Here is a 17,799-nt window from a genome sequence, read left to right on the forward strand (position 1 = left end):
GCCTCATCTGGCAGTCTAGAAGTCCAGTTTGCTATCTATTGTGCCACAGAGCCTATCAGCAACTGTTGACCTGTTCAAAAGAGCGTTAGCATTATCAGGATGTGGTTTGGAAATGGAATCGCCTGCTGCCTTTGCTATCCCTGTTTGCAGTCCGATTTCAGAAAAGCACATGCTTGAGGCACACAAGGGATGCTAAAGGCACCGCTGGGATTTGAACCCAGGATCGCCTGTTTACGAGACAGACGCTTTAACCAACTAAGCCACAGCGCCAAGAAGAGCACTAGGAGGGTGAGTAAGTTGATCAAAACATCCAGCGGTGAGGACAAAGGTCCACGGGCTGGTCAGCTTATTAGATTTTTCACAACTTTCTGTTGCCCGAGGGCATAAGCTTGCAATTTAATGATAAACAAAAGGCCAGAAGTCACCAATCTGTTTTGACTCAAACCCACAAACTTCAAATGGCCTCAAATCGCAGACTAATAGTCCAATGCGCTACACTCTGCGCCACATGCAGTAGCTCCTTCCAGGCTTGCAGCAGTCCTAAACCAAGGAGCACGTGTTTGCAAGGCAAGCTCTTTGACCAGCTGAGCCATGCTGCATTGCTGAGATGACTCTGGGCAGCATCTGAGGGGTGGTTCGCAAATTAAATTGCATGCTGCTCTAGCACTCCTCTGCACCCCCTTTTACGGAGACCAAAACCTCTCAGCCCAAGGCGCTACTTCATCACCAGCAAAGGCACCGCTGGGATTCGAACCCAGGATCTCCTGTTTACTAGACAGGCGCTTTAACCAACTTGCATGTATCTAGTAAGAAAGTGAGATTTAGAGTTTTATAACTCTGGAGGGGTGGCCAGAGAGCATGTGTGTTTGTTGGCCAAGCGCCATTAACAGAATGCCAAAAGTAACGACTCTGGTGGGACTCGAACCCACAACCTTTGAAGGGCCTCTTTTGGCAGTCTAGAAGTCCAATTCGCTATCCATTGCGCCACAGAGACATGTGTGGAGCTTTTTTTTCCTGACTCTGTATCACCTGATTGCGCTAAGCAAAAAAACACAACCCAAGGTGGTGTTTGATTACCAGCAAAGACAGTGCTGGGATTTGAATTCAGGGACCCACTTTATATTAAGTGGCCTTAACTACTATGTACTTAAATTTTAATTATTAATTTGGTACAAATCCCTTATTGTGTACATGCATGTTTTTACATTGTACTTATATTTGAAAAATATCTGCACGTAAATACATCTGTAATTAATTTCTGTAATTACATGTATAATTACATGGTTGACCCATCCCTCACACCTTAACACACCCTTATACTTACCCATACCACCAAATCTGTCCCTAACCTTACCTGTTTCCCACCTCAATAGCAGCAAAACCAATTAACAATACAATATGAACACAATAAGTACATGTATATTTATTTTTTGATGTAAGTACATAGTAGTTAAGGCCACTTAATATAAAGTGGGACCGAATTCAGTATGTCCTATTTACGACACAAGCTTAAACCAACTAAGCCACGGCGCCAACCTGCACACACTCCCCCAGGGAGCGGCACTTAGAGGATAAAAGCATCCAGATAAGAGGCTAACGGCCAGGCACTGCACAGCCTAAAAATGTTTTTTTTGACAACTGATTCGGGAGGCCAGCTAGCCTCTGGGTTTGTTGGCCAAGTGCCATTAGTTAACTTTTGAATGGCCTAATCTGGCAGTCTAGAAGTCCAGTTTGCTATCTATTGTGCCACAGAGCCTATCAGCAACTGTTGACCTGTTCAAAAGAGCGTTAGCATTATCAGGATGTGGTTTGGAAATGGAATCGCCTGCTGCCTTTGCTATCCCTTTTTGCAGTCCGATTTCAGAAAAGCACATGCTTGAGGCACACAAGGGATGCTAAAGGCACCGCTGGGATTTGAACCCAGGATCTCCTGTTTACGAAACAGACGCTTTAACCAACTAAGCCACAACGCCAAGAAGAGCACTAGGAGGGTGAGTAAGTTGATCAAAACATCCAGCGGTGAGGACAAAAGTCCACGGGCTGGTCAGCTTATTAGATTTTTCACAACTTTCTGTTGCCCGAGGGCATAAGCTTGCAATTTAATGATAAACAAAAGGCCAGAAGTCACCAATCTGTTTTGACTCAAACCCACAAACTTCAAATGACCTCAAATCGCAGACTAAGAGTCCAATGCGCTACACTCTGCGCCACATGCAGCAGCTCCATCCAGGCTTGCAGCAGTCCTAAACCAAGGATCACGTGTTTGCAAGGCAAACTCTTTGACCAGGTGAGCCATGCTGCATTGCTGAGATGACTCTGGGCAGCATCTGGGGGGTGGTTCGCAAATTAAATTGCATGCTGCTCTAGCACTCCTCTGCACCCCCTTTTACGGAGACCAAAACCTCTCAGCCCAAGGCACTACTTCATCACCAGCAAAGGCACCGCTGGGATTCGAACCCAGGATCTCCTGTTTACTAGACAGGCGCTTTAACCAACTAAGCCACGGCACCAACTTGCATGTATCTAGTAAGAAATTGAGATTTAGAGTTTTATAACTCTGGAGGGGTGGACAGAGAGCATGTGTGTTTGTTGGCCAAGCGCCATTAACAGAATGCCAAAAGTAACGACTCTGGTGGGACTCGAACCCACAACCTTTGAATGGCCTCATTTGGCAGTCTAGAAGTCCAATGCGCTATCCATTGCGCCACAGAGACATGTGTAGAGCTTTTTTTTCCTGTCTCTGTACCACCTGATTGCGCAAATCAAAAACACACAACCCAAGGTGGTGTTTGATTACCAGCAAAGACAGTGCTGGGATTTGAATTCAGGGACCCACTTTATATTAAGTGGCCTTAACTACTATGTACTTAAATTTTAATTATTAATTTGGTACAAATCCCTTATTGTGTACATGCATGTTTTTACATTGTACTTATATTTGAAAAATATCTGCACTTAATTACATCTGTAATTAATTTCTGTAATTACATGTATAATTACATGGTTGACCCATCCCTCACACCTTAACACACCCTTATACTTACCCATACCACCAAATCTGTCCCTAACCTTACCTGTTTCCCACCTCAATAGCAGCAAAACCAATTAACAATACAATATGAACACAATAAGTACATGTATTCATTTTTGATGTAAGTACATAGTAGTTAAGGCCACTTAATATAAAGTGGGACCGAATTCAGTATGTCCGATTTACGACACATGCTTAAACCAACTAAGCCACGGCGCCAACCTGCACACACTCTCCCACTTAGAGGATAAAAGCATCCAGATAAGATGCTAACGGCCAGGCTCTGCACAGCCTAAAATGTTTTTTTTGACAACTGATTCGGGAGGCCAGCTAGCCTCTGGGTTTGTTGGCCAAGTGCCATTAGTTAACTTTTGAATGGCCTAATCTGGCAGTCTAGAAGTCCAGTTTGCTATCTATTGTGCCACAGAGCCTATCAGCAACTGTTGACCTGTTCAAAAGAGCGTTAGCATTATCAGGATGTGGTTTGGAAATGGAATCGCCTGCTGCCTTTCCTATCCCTGTTTGCAGTCCAACCCTGTGCCATGATCCAGCCACTTGTGCTCTTTTGCACACAGCACTTTAGACTTGTTTACTTTTTTGGACTTGTTTAATTTTTTTGGACTTATTTAGTTTTTTGTTTGCACTCGTTTACTTTGTTTGCACTTTTAATTTTTGTTTGCACTTGTTTACAAAACCTTTTTTCTGTCGCACAGCTCATTTTTTTGTCAATAGCATTTGTTTGACTTTTTAAATTAAAGTACTTTTTCATTACCTCATGTGTCCTGTGTTCAATGGCCATCTCACACAATTCCTCCCTTACCCATTCTATAAATTGAGGTCGTTTTATTAATGTTCCTGTCATCTGGTGTCAATGACATCTATTGTTTGCTACCTTGGCCATAATGGCCATTTGGGAGATTATGCTTGCCTTAAATACAAATTAGTTAGCAATGTGTTACTTTACATTTATTGCAAACAAAATCTGAATTTATTTATTTTTACAGTCATATGTATTGCAGAGTAATAAGTCCTTTACCCCAAATATTATAAATTAATATTATAAATATTATAAATTGTTCCCTTATAATTGCACGTGTACTTATAAAGTATGTACAATAATTACAGAAAGGTACGCTGTAAATTCGGTGTACTTACGCAGTACTTTCCGGGCTGTAATCATGAATTACTGCATAAATTATTTGTAATTTTCCATGTTTTTTAGCATAATAGGTCATAAGCTACATACCATGTAATATTAAAATAATTAGCCCTTAGTTGGGTAGCTTGGTTATGAAATACTGCATTTTATTTGTATTTTTCATGGTTGTTACTCCTTTATTCACCAAATATTATAAATTGTTCCCCTATAATTACATGTACACACTCTATAATTACCAATAGGTATGCTGTAAATTATGTGTACTTGCGCAGTATTATCTTAAGCGTTACCAGATTGGCCATTTGATATAGTTACCCAAAATGAATTATACCTCATGTTTAAACACCATCTACATAAGAGGCAGCGGCAAAAATATTTCACAAAATATGAAGAGGCAGGGTAAAAGTAAAAAGGATTTATTCATGTCCATAAAATCAAATCTTAGCGTTTACACAGGTGTGCCTTTGCTATCTGTACAACAGATTTAACTGTTCAAATAACGCATCAGACCCTCGCGTACATTCCTGCCCTCCTCCTCTGCACCCTGTGCCAGTGGCACCACAGGCTCTGCAGCAACAGGTGTATCCCATTCGTGCTGGTAATCCTCTCCATGCCTTTCACAAAGATTGTGCAGAGCACAACAAGTCAACACCATGGACTTCACCAGTTCGATGTCGCTGTCATTCCTCTTCATAAGGCACCGCCACCTTCCTTTGAGTCTCCCAAAAGCATTTTCTACCACCACCCGAGCCCTGCACACTTTTTTGTTGTAGGTCAGTTGTTCTGCTGTCAGCCGGCCATTGTCAGGGATTGGTTTTAGGAGCCAATTCTGCAAAGGGTAGGCAGAGTCTCCTAGCACATAAAAGCCAGCATTCACCCTACTGATGTTCCTGGTGCAAGCTGGGTAGAGGCTTCCACGCTCGACCAACTCCCACAATGTAGATAGTCTCAGAACCCGAGCATCATGCAAACTTCCAGCCATTCCTGCATATGCACTCCAAAATAGTCCTTTTCCGTCAACTACTCCTTGCCGGATGATGGAATGCCAGCCTTTTCTATTAAAGTAATCGCAGTGGTACTCCTTTGGGGCTATTATGGGTATGTGTGACCCATCAATGGCACCAACACACTGTGGAAGCCCCCACCGGTTCTCAAAGTAGGCTGCCATCTCTTTGAACTTCTGCTGGTCAGGGAAACATATCTGTTCTGGAACTAACAACATGCTAGCGGCCTTGCAGAATTCCTGGACGCACCGACACACTGTTGTTCTGCTGACACCAAAAAGATGGCCAATACTTCTGTAGTCGCTGTTGGTTGCAAGCTTCCATAGTGCCGTGGCAACTCTTTTCTTAAGGGGAACACACTCTCTGTAGTTTGTGTCCTGCTTTTCCATTGCTGGATGCACCATGGCACAAAGGAATATAAATGTTTCTTCAGACATCCTGAAGTTGTTCAACCACTGTGTGTGTGTGAATCCTGGAACAATCACATCCCACCAGTCATTTGAGCGGCTGAAAGTCCAAACGGTTGGTCTGCGGCGCTGATTTTGCACCAGATTGAGTATCTAGAAAACAAACAAACAAAAAAGTTAAGATTAATACAATGTCGCAGTGATGGTGGGTCATTTAATTAAAAGTGCAACTATCATACGCCGAATGAAAAAATACATAAAGTATTATATAAAGTATTATAAACATTGTAAGAGTTACCCTTGGACACGATAGAATATATAAATTTGTTAAAATATCTAATATACTGCACCAGAGAGGGAACTTTGGTGTCATTAAAGCACAAAGAAAAAATAGCTTACAGATATAACTATTTTCTCAAAATTATACTTCTAATCTATCATTAACCACAACTAGTATTGCCCTTGTAATAATATAGGCATCAACAGATTCATGTAAAAGTTTAATGATCTTAAAAAGTAACCTTCATAGTGCTTAATGAATAGACTGTAGTTTACAGTTGGCACAGTTAAAATCTGGTTTCACAGGCAGGGCTTATTGTACTTATTTATTCAGTGTAGGGTTATTTAATCTATAACAATATTGCTTAGTTAGCACATAAGACGAAATACATTATTACATGACATAAAAAAGTTAGCTTAGCTCAAGCTTACCCGCCTGCGCCGTCGTGTTTGTCTTGCCTTGTCTTTACTCGCGCGGTTGTCTGTCTCGTCCCAGCTCCTTAAAATTTCCCAAATTCCCCTGTATTTTTCCGCTGTGTTTTTCCTTGCAGCATGTAGCCTTTGCTCAAACAAATATTGTCTCTTCCTTGAGATAAACAGCCACACACCGAGAAGCAAGAATAGCTCCTGTATGTCCTCCATTGTTGTTTGCGGTGAACTTTCCTCTTCCCGCGCGATCGAATGACGTCAAGCTACTTTCCGTCATACACCACGCCTATCAAGTGACGTTATCACTACTTTCTGGAATACACCACGCCTATCAAGTAAGGGTACTGTTGGCGGTGGAAACGCTAGCCAAATCATGGTTAACAGACCCGACCCGTACCGACCCGTACCGTACCGTACCGTACCGTACCACTCGGTGAAAACGCGCCATTAGAGGATAAAAGCATCCAGATAAGAGGCTAACGGCCAGGCTCTGCACAGCCTAAAATTGTTTTTTTGACAACTGATTCGGGAGGCCAGCTAGCCTCTGGGTTTGTTGGCCAAGTGCCATTAGTTAACTTTTGAATGGCCTCATCTGGCAGTCTAGAAGTCCAGTTTGCTATCTATTGTGCCACAGAGCCTATCAGCAACTGTTGACCTGTTCAAAAGAGCGTTAGCATTATCAGGATGTGGTTTGGAAATGGAATCGCCTGCTGCCTTTGCTATCCCTGTTTGCAGTCCGATTTCAGAAAAGCACATGCTTGAGGCACACAAGGGATGCTAAAGGCACCGCTGGGATTTGAACCCAGGATCGCCTGTTTACGAGACAGACGCTTTAACCAACTAAGCCACAGCGCCAAGAAGAGCACTAGGAGGGTGAGTAAGTTGATCAAAACATCCAGCGGTGAGGACAAAGGTCCACGGGCTGGTCAGCTTATTAGATTTTTCACAACTTTCTGTTGCCCGAGGGCATAAGCTTGCAATTTAATGATAAACAAAAGGCCAGAAGTCACCAATCTGTTTTGACTCAAACCCACAAACTTCAAATGGCCTCAAATCGCAGACTAATAGTCCAATGCGCTACACTCTGCGCCACATGCAGTAGCTCCTTCCAGGCTTGCAGCAGTCCTAAACCAAGGAGCACGTGTTTGCAAGGCAAGCTCTTTGACCAGCTGAGCCATGCTGCATTGCTGAGATGACTCTGGGCAGCATCTGAGGGGTGGTTCGCAAATTAAATTGCATGCTGCTCTAGCACTCCTCTGCACCCCCTTTTACGGAGACCAAAACCTCTCAGCCCAAGGCGCTACTTCATCACCAGCAAAGGCACCGCTGGGATTCGAACCCAGGATCTCCTGTTTACTAGACAGGCGCTTTAACCAACTTGCATGTATCTAGTAAGAAAGTGAGATTTAGAGTTTTATAACTCTGGAGGGGTGGACAGAGAGCATGTGTGTTTGTTGGCCAAGCGCCATTAACAGAATGCCAAAAGTAACAACTCTGGTGGGACTCGAACCCACAACCTTTGAAGGGCCTCATTTGGCAGTCTAGAAGTCCAATTCGCTATCCATTGCGCCACAGAGACATGTGTGGAGCTTTTTTTTCCTGACTCTGTATCACCTGATTGCGCTAAGCAAAAAAACACAACCCAAGGTGGTGTTTGATTACCAGCAAAGACAGTGCTGGGATTTGAATTCAGGGACCCACTTTATATTAAGTGGCCTTAACTACTATGTACTTAAATTTTAATTATTAATTTGGTACAAATCCCTTATTGTGTACATGCATGTTTTTACATTGTACTTATATTTGAAAAATATCTGCACGTAAATACATCTGTAATTAATTTCTGTAATTACATGTATAATTACATGGTTGACCCATCCCTCACACCTTAACACACCCTTATACTTACCCATACCACCAAATCTGTCCCTAACCTTACCTGTTTCCCACCTCAATAGCAGCAAAACCAATTAACAATACAATATGAACACAATAAGTACATGTATATTTATTTTTTGATGTAAGTACATAGTAGTTAAGGCCACTTAATATAAAGTGGGACCGAATTCAGTATGTCCTATTTACGACACAAGCTTAAACCAACTAAGCCACGGCGCCAACCTGCACACACTCCCCCAGGGAGCGGCACTTAGAGGATAAAAGCATCCAGATAATAGGCTAACGGCCAGGCACTGCACAGCCTAAAAATGTTTTTTTTGACAACTGATTCGGGAGGCCAGCTAGCCTCTGGGTTTGTTGGCCAAGTGCCATTAGTTAACTTTGTAATGGCCTAATCTGGCAGTCTAGAAGTCCAGTTTGCTATCTATTGTGCCACAGAGCCTATCAGCAACTGTTGACCTGTTCAAAAGAGCGTTAGCATTATCAGGATGTGGTTTGGAAATGGAATCGCCTGCTGCCTTTGCTATCCCTTTTTGCAGTCCGATTTCAGAAAAGCACATGCTTGAGGCACACAAGGGATGCTAAAGGCACCGCTGGGATTTGAACCCAGGATCTCCTGTTTACGAAACAGACGCTTTAACCAACTAAGCCACAACGCCAAGAAGAGCACTAGGAGGGTGAGTAAGTTGATCAAAACATCCAGCGGTGAGGACAAAAGTCCACGTCTGGTCAGCTTATTAGATTTTTCACAACTTTCTGTTGCCCGAGGGCATAAGCTTGCAATTTAATGATAAACAAAAGGCCAGAAGTCACCAATCTGTTTTGACTCAAACCCACAAACTTCAAATGACCTCAAATCGCAGACTAAGAGTCCAATGCGCTACACTCTGCGCCACATGCAGCAGCTCCATCCAGCCTTGCAGCAGTCCTAAACCAAGGATCACGTGTTTGCAAGGCAAACTCTTTGACCAGGTGAGCCATGCTGCATTGCTGAGATGACTCTGGGCAGCATCTGGGGGGTGGTTCGCAAATTAAATTGCATGCTGCTCTAGCACTCCTCTGCACCCCCTTTTACGGAGACCAAAACCTCTCAGCCCAAGGCACTACTTCATCACCAGCAAAGGCACCGCTGGGATTCGAACCCAGGATCTCCTGTTTACTAGACAGGCGCTTTAACCAACTAAGCCACGGCACCAACTTGCATGTATCTAGTAAGAAATTGAGATATAGAGTTTTATAACTCTGGAGGGGTGGACAGAGAGCATGTGTGTTTGTTGGCCAAGCGCCATTAACAGAATGCCAAAAGTAACGACTCTGGTGGGACTCGAACCCACAACCTTTGAATGGCCTCATTTGGCAGTCTAGAAGTCCAATGCGCTATCCATTGCGCCACAGAGACATGTGTAGAGCTTTTTTTTCCTGTCTCTGTACCACCTGATTGCGCAAATCAAAAACACACAACCCAAGGTGGTGTTTGATTACCAGCAAAGACAGTGCTGGGATTTGAATTCAGGGACCCACTTTATATTAAGTGGCCTTAACTACTATGTACTTAAATTTTAATTATTAATTTGGTACAAATCCCTTATTGTGTACATGCATGTTTTTACATTGTACTTATATTTGAAAAATATCTGCACGTAATTACATCTGTAATTAATTTCTGTAATTACATGTATAATTACATGGTTGACCCATCCCTCACACCTTAACACACCCTTATACTTACCCATACCACCAAATCTGTCCCTAACCTTACCTGTTTCCCACCTCAATAGCAGCAAAACCAATTAACAATACAATATGAACACAATAAGTACATGTATTCATTTTTGATGTAAGTACATAGTAGTTAAGGCCACTTAATATAAAGTGGGACCGAATTCAGTATGTCCGATTTACGACACATGCTTAAACCAACTAAGCCACGGCGCCAACCTGCACACACTCTCCCACTTAGAGGATAAAAGCATCCAGATAAGATGCTAATGGCCAGGCTCTGCACAGCCTAAAATGTTTTTTTTGACAACTGATTCGGGAGGCCAGCTAGCCTCTGGGTTTGTTGGCCAAGTGCCATTAGTTAACTTTTGAATAGCCTAATCTGGCAGTCTAGAAGTCCAGTTTGCTATCTATTGTGCCACAGAGCCTATCAGCAACTGTTGACCTGTTCAAAAGAGCGTTAGCATTATCAGGATGTGGTTTGGAAATGGAATCGCCTGCTGCCTTTCCTATCCCTGTTTGCAGTCCAACCCTGTGCCATGATCCAGCCACTTGTGCTCTTTTGCACACAGCACTTTAGACTTGTTTACTTTTTTGGACTTGTTTAATTTTTTTGGACTTATTTAGTTTTTTGTTTGCACTCGTTTACTTTGTTTGCACTTTTAATTTTTGTTTGCACTTGTTTACAAAACCTTTTTTCTGTCGCACAGCTCATTTTTTTGTCAATAGCATTTGTTTGACTTTTTAAATTAAAGTACTTTTTCATTACCTCATGTGTCCTGTGTTCAATGGCCATCTCACACAATTCCTCCCTTACCCATTCTATAAATTGAGGTCGTTTTATTAATGTTCCTGTCATCTGGTGTCAATGACATCTATTGTTTGCTACCTTGGCCATAATGGCCATTTGGGAGATTATGCTTGCCTTAAATACAAATTAGTTAGCAATGTGTTACTTTACATTTATTGCAAACAAAATCTGAATTTATTTATTTTTACAGTCATATGTATTGCAGAGTAATAAGTCCTTTACCCCAAATATTATAAATTAATATTATAAATATTATAAATTGTTCCCTTATAATTGCACGTGTACTTATAAAGTATGTACAATAATTACAGAAAGGTACGCTGTAAATTCGGTGTACTTACGCAGTACTTTCCGGGCTGTAATCATGAATTACTGCATAAATTATTTGTAATTTTCCATGTTTTTTAGCATAATAGGTCATAAGCTACATACCATGTAATATTAAAATAATTAGCCCTTAGTTGGGTAGCTTGGTTATGAAATACTGCATTTTATTTGTATTTTTCATGGTTGTTACTCCTTTATTCACCAAATATTATAAATTGTTCCCCTATAATTACATGTACACACTCTATAATTACCAATAGGTATGCTGTAAATTATGTGTACTTGCGCAGTATTATCTTAAGCGTTACCAGATTGGCCATTTGATATAGTTACCCAAAATGAATTATACCTCATGTTTAAACACCATCTACATAAGAGGCAGCGGCAAAAATATTTCACAAAATATGAAGAGGCAGGGTAAAAGTAAAAAGGATTTATTCATGTCCATAAAATCAAATCTTAGCGTTTACACAGGTGTGCCTTTGCTATCTGTACAACAGATTTAACTGTTCAAATAACGCATCAGACCCTCGCGTACATCCCTGCCCTCCTCCTCTGCACCCTGTGCCAGTGGCACCACAGGCTCTGCAGCAACAGGTGTATCCCATTCGTGCTGGTAATCCTCTCCATGCCTTTCACAAAGATTGTGCAGAGCACAACAAGTCAACACCATGGACTTCACCAGTTCGATGTCGCTGTCATTCCTCTTCATAAGGCACCGCCACCTTCCTTTGAGTCTCCCAAAAGCATTTTCTACCACCACCCGAGCCCTGCACACTTTTTTGTTGTAGGTCAGTTGTTCTGCTGTCAGCCGGCCATTGTCAGGGATTGGTTTTAGGAGCCAATTCTGCAAAGGGTAGGCAGAGTCTCCTAGCACATAAAAGCCAGCATTCACCCTACTGATGTTCCTGGTGCAAGCTGGGTAGAGGCTTCCACGCTCGACCAACTCCCACAATGTAGATAGTCTCAGAACCCGAGCATCATGCAAACTTCCAGCCATTCCTGCATATGCACTCCAAAATAGTCCTTTTCCGTCAACTACTCCTTGCCGGATGATGGAATGCCAGCCTTTTCTATTAAAGTAATCGCAGTGGTACTCCTTTGGGGCTATTATGGGTATGTGTGACCCATCAATGGCACCAACACACTGTGGAAGCCCCCACCGGTTCTCAAAGTAGGCTGCCATCTCTTTGAACTTCTGCTGGTCAGGGAAACATATCTGTTCTGGAACTAACAACATGCTAGCGGCCTTGCAGAATTCCTGGACGCACCGACACACTGTTGTTCTGCTGACACCAAAAAGATGGCCAATACTTCTGTAGTCGCTGTTGGTTGCAAGCTTCCATAGTGCCGTGGCAACTCTTTTCTTAAGGGGAACACACTCTCTGTAGTTTGTGTCCTGCTTTTCCATTGCTGGATGCACCATGGCACAAAGGAATATAAATGTTTCTTCAGACATCCTGAAGTTGTTCAACCACTGTGTGTGTGTGAATCCTGGAACAATCACATCCCACCAGTCATTTGAGCGGCTGAAAGTCCAAACGGTTGGTCTGCGGCGCTGATTTTGCACCAGATTGAGTATCTAGAAAACAAACAAACAAAAAAGTTAAGATTAATACAATGTCGCAGTGATGGTGGGTCATTTAATTAAAAGTGCAACTATCATACGCCGAATGAAAAAATACATAAAGTATTATATAAAGTATTATAAACATTGTAAGAGTTACCCTTGGACACGATAGAATATATAAATTTGTTAAAATATCTAATATACTGCACCAGAGAGGGAACTTTGGTGTCATTAAAGCACAAAGAAAAAATAGCTTACAGATATAACTATTTTCTCAAAATTATACTTCTAATCTATCATTAACCACAACTAGTATTGCCCTTGTAATAATATAGGCATCAACAGATTCATGTAAAAGTTTAATGATCTTAAAAAGTAACCTTCATAGTGCTTAATGAATAGACTGTAGTTTACAGTTGGCACAGTTAAAATCTGGTTTCACAGGCAGGGCTTATTGTACTTATTTATTCAGTGTAGGGTTATTTAATCTATAACAATATTGCTTAGTTAGCACATAAGACGAAATACATTATTACATGACATAAAAAAGTTAGCTTAGCTCAAGCTTACCCGCCTGCGCAGTCGCGTTTGTCTTGCCTTGTCTTTACTCGCGCGGTTGTCTGTCTCGTCCCAGCTCCTTAAAATTTCCCAAATTCCCCTGTATTTTTCCGCTGTGTTTTTCCTTGCAGCATGTAGCCTTTGCTCAAACAAATATTGTCTCTTCCTTGAGATAAACAGCCACACACCGAGAAGCAAGAATAGCTGCTGTATGTCCTCCATTGTTGTTTGCGGTGAACTTTCCTCTTCCCGCGCGATCGAATGACGTCAAGCTACTTTCCGTCATACACCACGCCTATCAAGTGACGTTATCACTACTTTCTGGAATACACCACGCCTATCAAGTAAGGGTACTGTTGGCGGTGGAAACGCTAGCCAAATCATGGTTAACAGACCCGACCCGTACCGACCCGTACCGTACCGTACCACTCGGTGAAAACGCGCCATTAGAGGATAAAAGCATCCAGATAAGAGGCTAACGGCCAGGCTCTGCACAGCCTAAAATTGTTTTTTTGAAAACTGATTCGGGAGGCCAGCTAGCCTCTGGGTTTGTTGGCCAAGTGCCATTAGTTAACCTTTGAATGGCCTCATCTGGCAGTCTAGAAGTCCAATGCGCTATCCATTGCGCCACAGAGACATGTGTGGAGCTTTTTTTTCCTGACTCTGTACGGCCTGATTGCGCAAAGCAAAAAAATACAACCCAAGGTGGTGTTTGATTACCAGCAAAGACATTGCTGGGATTTGAATTCAGGGACCCACTTTATATTAAGTGGCCTTAACTACTATGTACTTAAATTTTAATTATTAATTTGGTACAAATCCCTTATTGTGTACATGCATGTTTTTACATTGTACTTATATTTGAAAAATATCTGCACGTAATTACATCTGTAATTAATTTCTGTAATTACATGTATAATTACATGGTTGACCCATCCCTCACACCTTAACACACCCTTATACTTACCCATACCAAAAAATCTGTCCCTAACCTTACCTGTTTCCCACCTCAATAGAAGCAAAACCAATTAACAATACAATATGAACACAATAAGTACATGTATTCATTTTTGATGTAAGTACATAGTAGTTAAGGCCACTTAATATAAAGTGGGACCGAATTCAGTATGTCCTATTTACGACACATGCTTAAACCAACTAAGCCACGGCGCCAACCTGCACACACTCTCCCAGGGAGCGGCACTTAGAGGATAAAAGCATCCAGATAAGAGGCTAACGGCTAGGCTCTGCACAGCCTAAAAATGTTTTTTTTGACAACTGATTCGGGAGGCCAGCTAGCCTCTGGGTTTGTTGGCCAAGTGCCATTAGTTAACTTTTGAATGGCCTAATCTGGCAGTCTAGAAGTCCAGTTTGCTATCTATTGTGCTACAGAGCCTATCAGCAACTGTTGACCTGTTCAAAAGAGCGTTAGCATTATCAGGATGTGGTTTGGAAATGGAATCGCCTGCTGCCTTTCCTATCCCTGTTTGCAGTCCGATCTCAGAAAAGCACATACTTGAGGCACACAAGGGATGCTAAAGGCACCGCTGGGATTTGAACCCAGGATCTCCTGTTTACGAGACAGACGCTTTGACCAACAAAGCCACAGCGCCAAGCAGAGCACTAGGAGGGTGAGTAAGTTGATCAAAACATCCAGCGGTGAGGACAAAGGTCCATGGGCTGGTCAGCTTATGAGATTTTTCACAAGTTTCTGTTGCCCGAGGGCATAAGCTTGCAATTTAATGATAAACAAAAGGCCAGAAGTCACCAATCTGTTTTGACTCAAACCCACAAACTTCAAATGGCAGACTAATAGTCCAATGCGCTACACTCTGCGCCACATGCAGTAGCTCCTTCCAGGCTTGCAGCAGTCCTAAACCAAGGATCACGTGTTTGCAAGGCAAGCTCTTTGACCAGCTGAGCCATGCTGCATTGCTGAGATGATTCTGGGCAGCATCTGAGGGGTGGTTCGCAAATTAAATTGCATGCTGCTCTAGCACTCCTCTGCACCCCCTTTTACGGAGACCAAAACCTGTAAGCCCAAGGTGCCACTTCATCACCAGCAAAGGCACCGCTGGGATTCGAACCCAGGATCTCCTGTTTACTAGACAGGCGCTTTAACCAACTAAGCCACGGCACCAACTTGCATGTATCTAGTAAGAAATTGAGATTTAGAGTTTTATAACTCTGGAGGGGTGGACAGAGAGCATGTGTGTTTGTTGGCCAAGCGCCATTAACAGAATGCCAAAAGTAACGACTCTGGTGGGACTCGAACCCACAACCTTTTAATTTCCTCATTTGGCAGTCTAGAAGTCCAATGTGCTATCCATTGCGCCACAGAGACATGTGTGGAGCTTTTTTTTCCTGGCTCTGTACCGCCTGATTGCGCAAAGCAAAAAAACACAACCCAAGGTGGTGTTTGATTACCAGCAAAGACAGTGCTGGGATTTGAATTCAGGGACCCACTTTATATTAAGTGGCCTTAACTACTATGTACTTAAATTTTAATTATTAATTTGGTACAAATCCCTTATTGTGTACATGCATGTTTTTACATTGTATTTATATTTGAAAAATATCTGCACGTAATTACATCTGTAATTAATTTCTGTAATTACATGTATAATTACATGGTTGACCCATCCCTCACACCTTAACACACCCTTATACTTACCCATACCACCAAATCTGTCCCTAACCTTACCTGTTTCCCACCTCAATAGCAGCAAAACCTATTAACAATACAATATGAACACAATAAGTACATGTATTCATTTTTTGATGTAAGTACATAGTAGTTAAGGCCACTTAATATAAAGTGGGACCGAATTCAGTATGTCCTATTTACGACACAAGCTTAAACCAACTAAGCCACGGCGCCAACCTGCACACACTCTCCCAGGGAGCGGCACTTAGAGGATAAAAGCATCCAGATAAGAGGCTAACGGCCAGGCTCTGCACAGCCTAAAATGGTTTTTTTGACAACTGATTCGAGAGGCCAGCTAGCCTCTGGGTTTGTTGGCCAAGTGCCATTAGTTAACCTTTGAATGGCCTCATCTGGCAGTCTAGAAGTCCAGTTTGCTATCTATTGTGCCACAGAGCCTATCAGCAACTGTTGACCTGTTCAAAAGAGCGTTAGCATTATCAGGATGTGGTTTGGAAATGGAATCGCCTGCTGCCTTTCCTATCCCTGTTTGCAGTCCGATCTCAGAAAAGCACATGCTTGAGGCACACAAGGGATGCTAAAGGCACCGCTGGGATTTGAACCCAGGATCTCCTGTTTACGAGACAGACGCTTTAACCAACTAAGCCACAGCGCCAAGAAGACCACTAGGAGGTTGAGTAAGTTGATCAAAACATCCAGCGGTGAGGACAAAGGTCCATGGGCTGGTCAGCTTATTAGATTTTTTACAACTTTCTGTTGCCCGAGGGCATAAGCTTGCAATTTAATGATAAACAAAAGGCCAGAAGTCACCAATCTGTTTTGACTCAAACCCACAAACTTCAAATGGCCTCAAATCGCAGACTAATAGTCCAATGCGCTACACTCTGCGCCACATGCAGTAGCTCCTTCCAGGCTTGCAGCAGTCCTAAATCAAGGAGCACGTGTTTGCAAGGCAAGCTCTTTGACCAGCTGAGCCATGCTGCATTGCTGAGATGACTCTGGGCAGCATCTGAGGGGTGGTTCGCAAATTAAATTGCATGCTGCTGTAGCACTCCTCTGCACCCCCTTTTACGGAGACCAAAACCTCTCAGCCCAAGGCACTACTTCATCACCAGCAAAGGCACCGCTGGGATTCGAACCCAGGATCTCCTGTTTACTAGACAGGCGCTTTAACCAACTAAGCCACGGCACCAACTTGCATGTATCTAGTAAGAAATTGAGATTTAGAATTTTATAACTCTGGAGGGGTGGACAGAGAGCATGTGTGTTTGTTGGCCAAGCGCCATTAACAGAATGCCAAAAGTAACGACTCTGGTGGGACTTGAACCCACAACCTTTGAATGGCCTCATTTGGCAGTCTAGAAGTCCAATGCGCTATCCATTGCGCCACATGTGTGGAGTTTTTTTTCCTGGCTCTGTACCGCCTGATTGCGCAAAGCAAAAAAACACAACCCAAGGTGGTGTTTGATTACCAGCAAAGACAGTGCTGGGATTTGAATTCAGGGACCCACTTTATATTAAGTGGCCTTAACTACTATGTACTTAAATTTTAATTATTAATTTGGTACAAATCCCTTATTGTGTACATGTATGTTTTTACATTGTACTTATATTTGAAAAATATCTGCACGTAATTACATCTGTAATTAATTTCTGTAATTACATGTATAATTACATGGTTGACCCATCCCTCACACCTTAACACACCCTCATACTTACCCATACCACCAAATCTGTCCCTAACCTTACCTGTTTCCCACCTCAATAGCAGCAAAACCTATTAACAATACAATATGAACACAATAAGTACATGTATTCATTTTTTGATGTAAGTACATAGTAGTTAAGGCCACTTAATATAAAGTGGGACCGAATTCAGTATGTCCTATTTACGACACAAGCTTAAACCAACTAAGCCACGGCGCCAACCTGCACACACTC

The 17,799-nt window shown here is 42.4% G+C and overlaps 12 non-coding genes across 12 annotated transcripts; all 12 read right to left on the reverse strand.

Moving 5' to 3' along the window:
• Positions 1 to 196: 196 nt before the first annotated feature.
• On the reverse strand, positions 197 to 270 carry trnat-cgu (transfer RNA threonine (anticodon CGU)). Its single transcript has one exon. It is a non-coding gene; the product is annotated as a tRNA-Thr (tRNA).
• A 1,629-nt stretch (positions 271 to 1,899) lies between these two features.
• On the reverse strand, positions 1,900 to 1,973 carry trnat-cgu (transfer RNA threonine (anticodon CGU)). Its single transcript has one exon. It is a non-coding gene; the product is annotated as a tRNA-Thr (tRNA).
• A 463-nt stretch (positions 1,974 to 2,436) lies between these two features.
• On the reverse strand, positions 2,437 to 2,510 carry trnat-agu (transfer RNA threonine (anticodon AGU)). Its single transcript has one exon. It is a non-coding gene; the product is annotated as a tRNA-Thr (tRNA).
• Positions 2,511 to 2,624: 114 nt separating this feature from the next.
• On the reverse strand, positions 2,625 to 2,714 carry trnar-ucu (transfer RNA arginine (anticodon UCU)). The gene is given in 2 exon segments: positions 2,625 to 2,660; positions 2,678 to 2,714. It is a non-coding gene; the product is annotated as a tRNA-Arg (tRNA).
• A 4,376-nt stretch (positions 2,715 to 7,090) lies between these two features.
• trnat-cgu (transfer RNA threonine (anticodon CGU)) lies at positions 7,091 to 7,164 on the reverse strand. Its single transcript has one exon. It is a non-coding gene; the product is annotated as a tRNA-Thr (tRNA).
• Positions 7,165 to 8,793: 1,629 nt separating this feature from the next.
• On the reverse strand, positions 8,794 to 8,867 carry trnat-cgu (transfer RNA threonine (anticodon CGU)). The gene has a single exon. It is a non-coding gene; the product is annotated as a tRNA-Thr (tRNA).
• A 462-nt stretch (positions 8,868 to 9,329) lies between these two features.
• Positions 9,330 to 9,403, reverse strand: trnat-agu (transfer RNA threonine (anticodon AGU)). The gene has a single exon. It is a non-coding gene; the product is annotated as a tRNA-Thr (tRNA).
• A 114-nt stretch (positions 9,404 to 9,517) lies between these two features.
• trnar-ucu (transfer RNA arginine (anticodon UCU)) lies at positions 9,518 to 9,607 on the reverse strand. The gene is given in 2 exon segments: positions 9,518 to 9,553; positions 9,571 to 9,607. It is a non-coding gene; the product is annotated as a tRNA-Arg (tRNA).
• Positions 9,608 to 14,732: 5,125 nt separating this feature from the next.
• On the reverse strand, positions 14,733 to 14,806 carry trnat-cgu (transfer RNA threonine (anticodon CGU)). The gene has a single exon. It is a non-coding gene; the product is annotated as a tRNA-Thr (tRNA).
• A 453-nt stretch (positions 14,807 to 15,259) lies between these two features.
• trnat-agu (transfer RNA threonine (anticodon AGU)) lies at positions 15,260 to 15,333 on the reverse strand. The gene has a single exon. It is a non-coding gene; the product is annotated as a tRNA-Thr (tRNA).
• Positions 15,334 to 16,439: 1,106 nt separating this feature from the next.
• Positions 16,440 to 16,513, reverse strand: trnat-cgu (transfer RNA threonine (anticodon CGU)). The gene has a single exon. It is a non-coding gene; the product is annotated as a tRNA-Thr (tRNA).
• Positions 16,514 to 16,976: 463 nt separating this feature from the next.
• trnat-agu (transfer RNA threonine (anticodon AGU)) lies at positions 16,977 to 17,050 on the reverse strand. The gene has a single exon. It is a non-coding gene; the product is annotated as a tRNA-Thr (tRNA).
• Positions 17,051 to 17,799: the final 749 nt, after the last annotated feature.

This window comes from Carassius carassius, chromosome 1, assembly GCF_963082965.1.
Source record: "Carassius carassius chromosome 1, fCarCar2.1, whole genome shotgun sequence".
In the NCBI taxonomy this organism is placed as follows: Eukaryota; Metazoa; Chordata; class Actinopteri; order Cypriniformes; family Cyprinidae; genus Carassius; species Carassius carassius.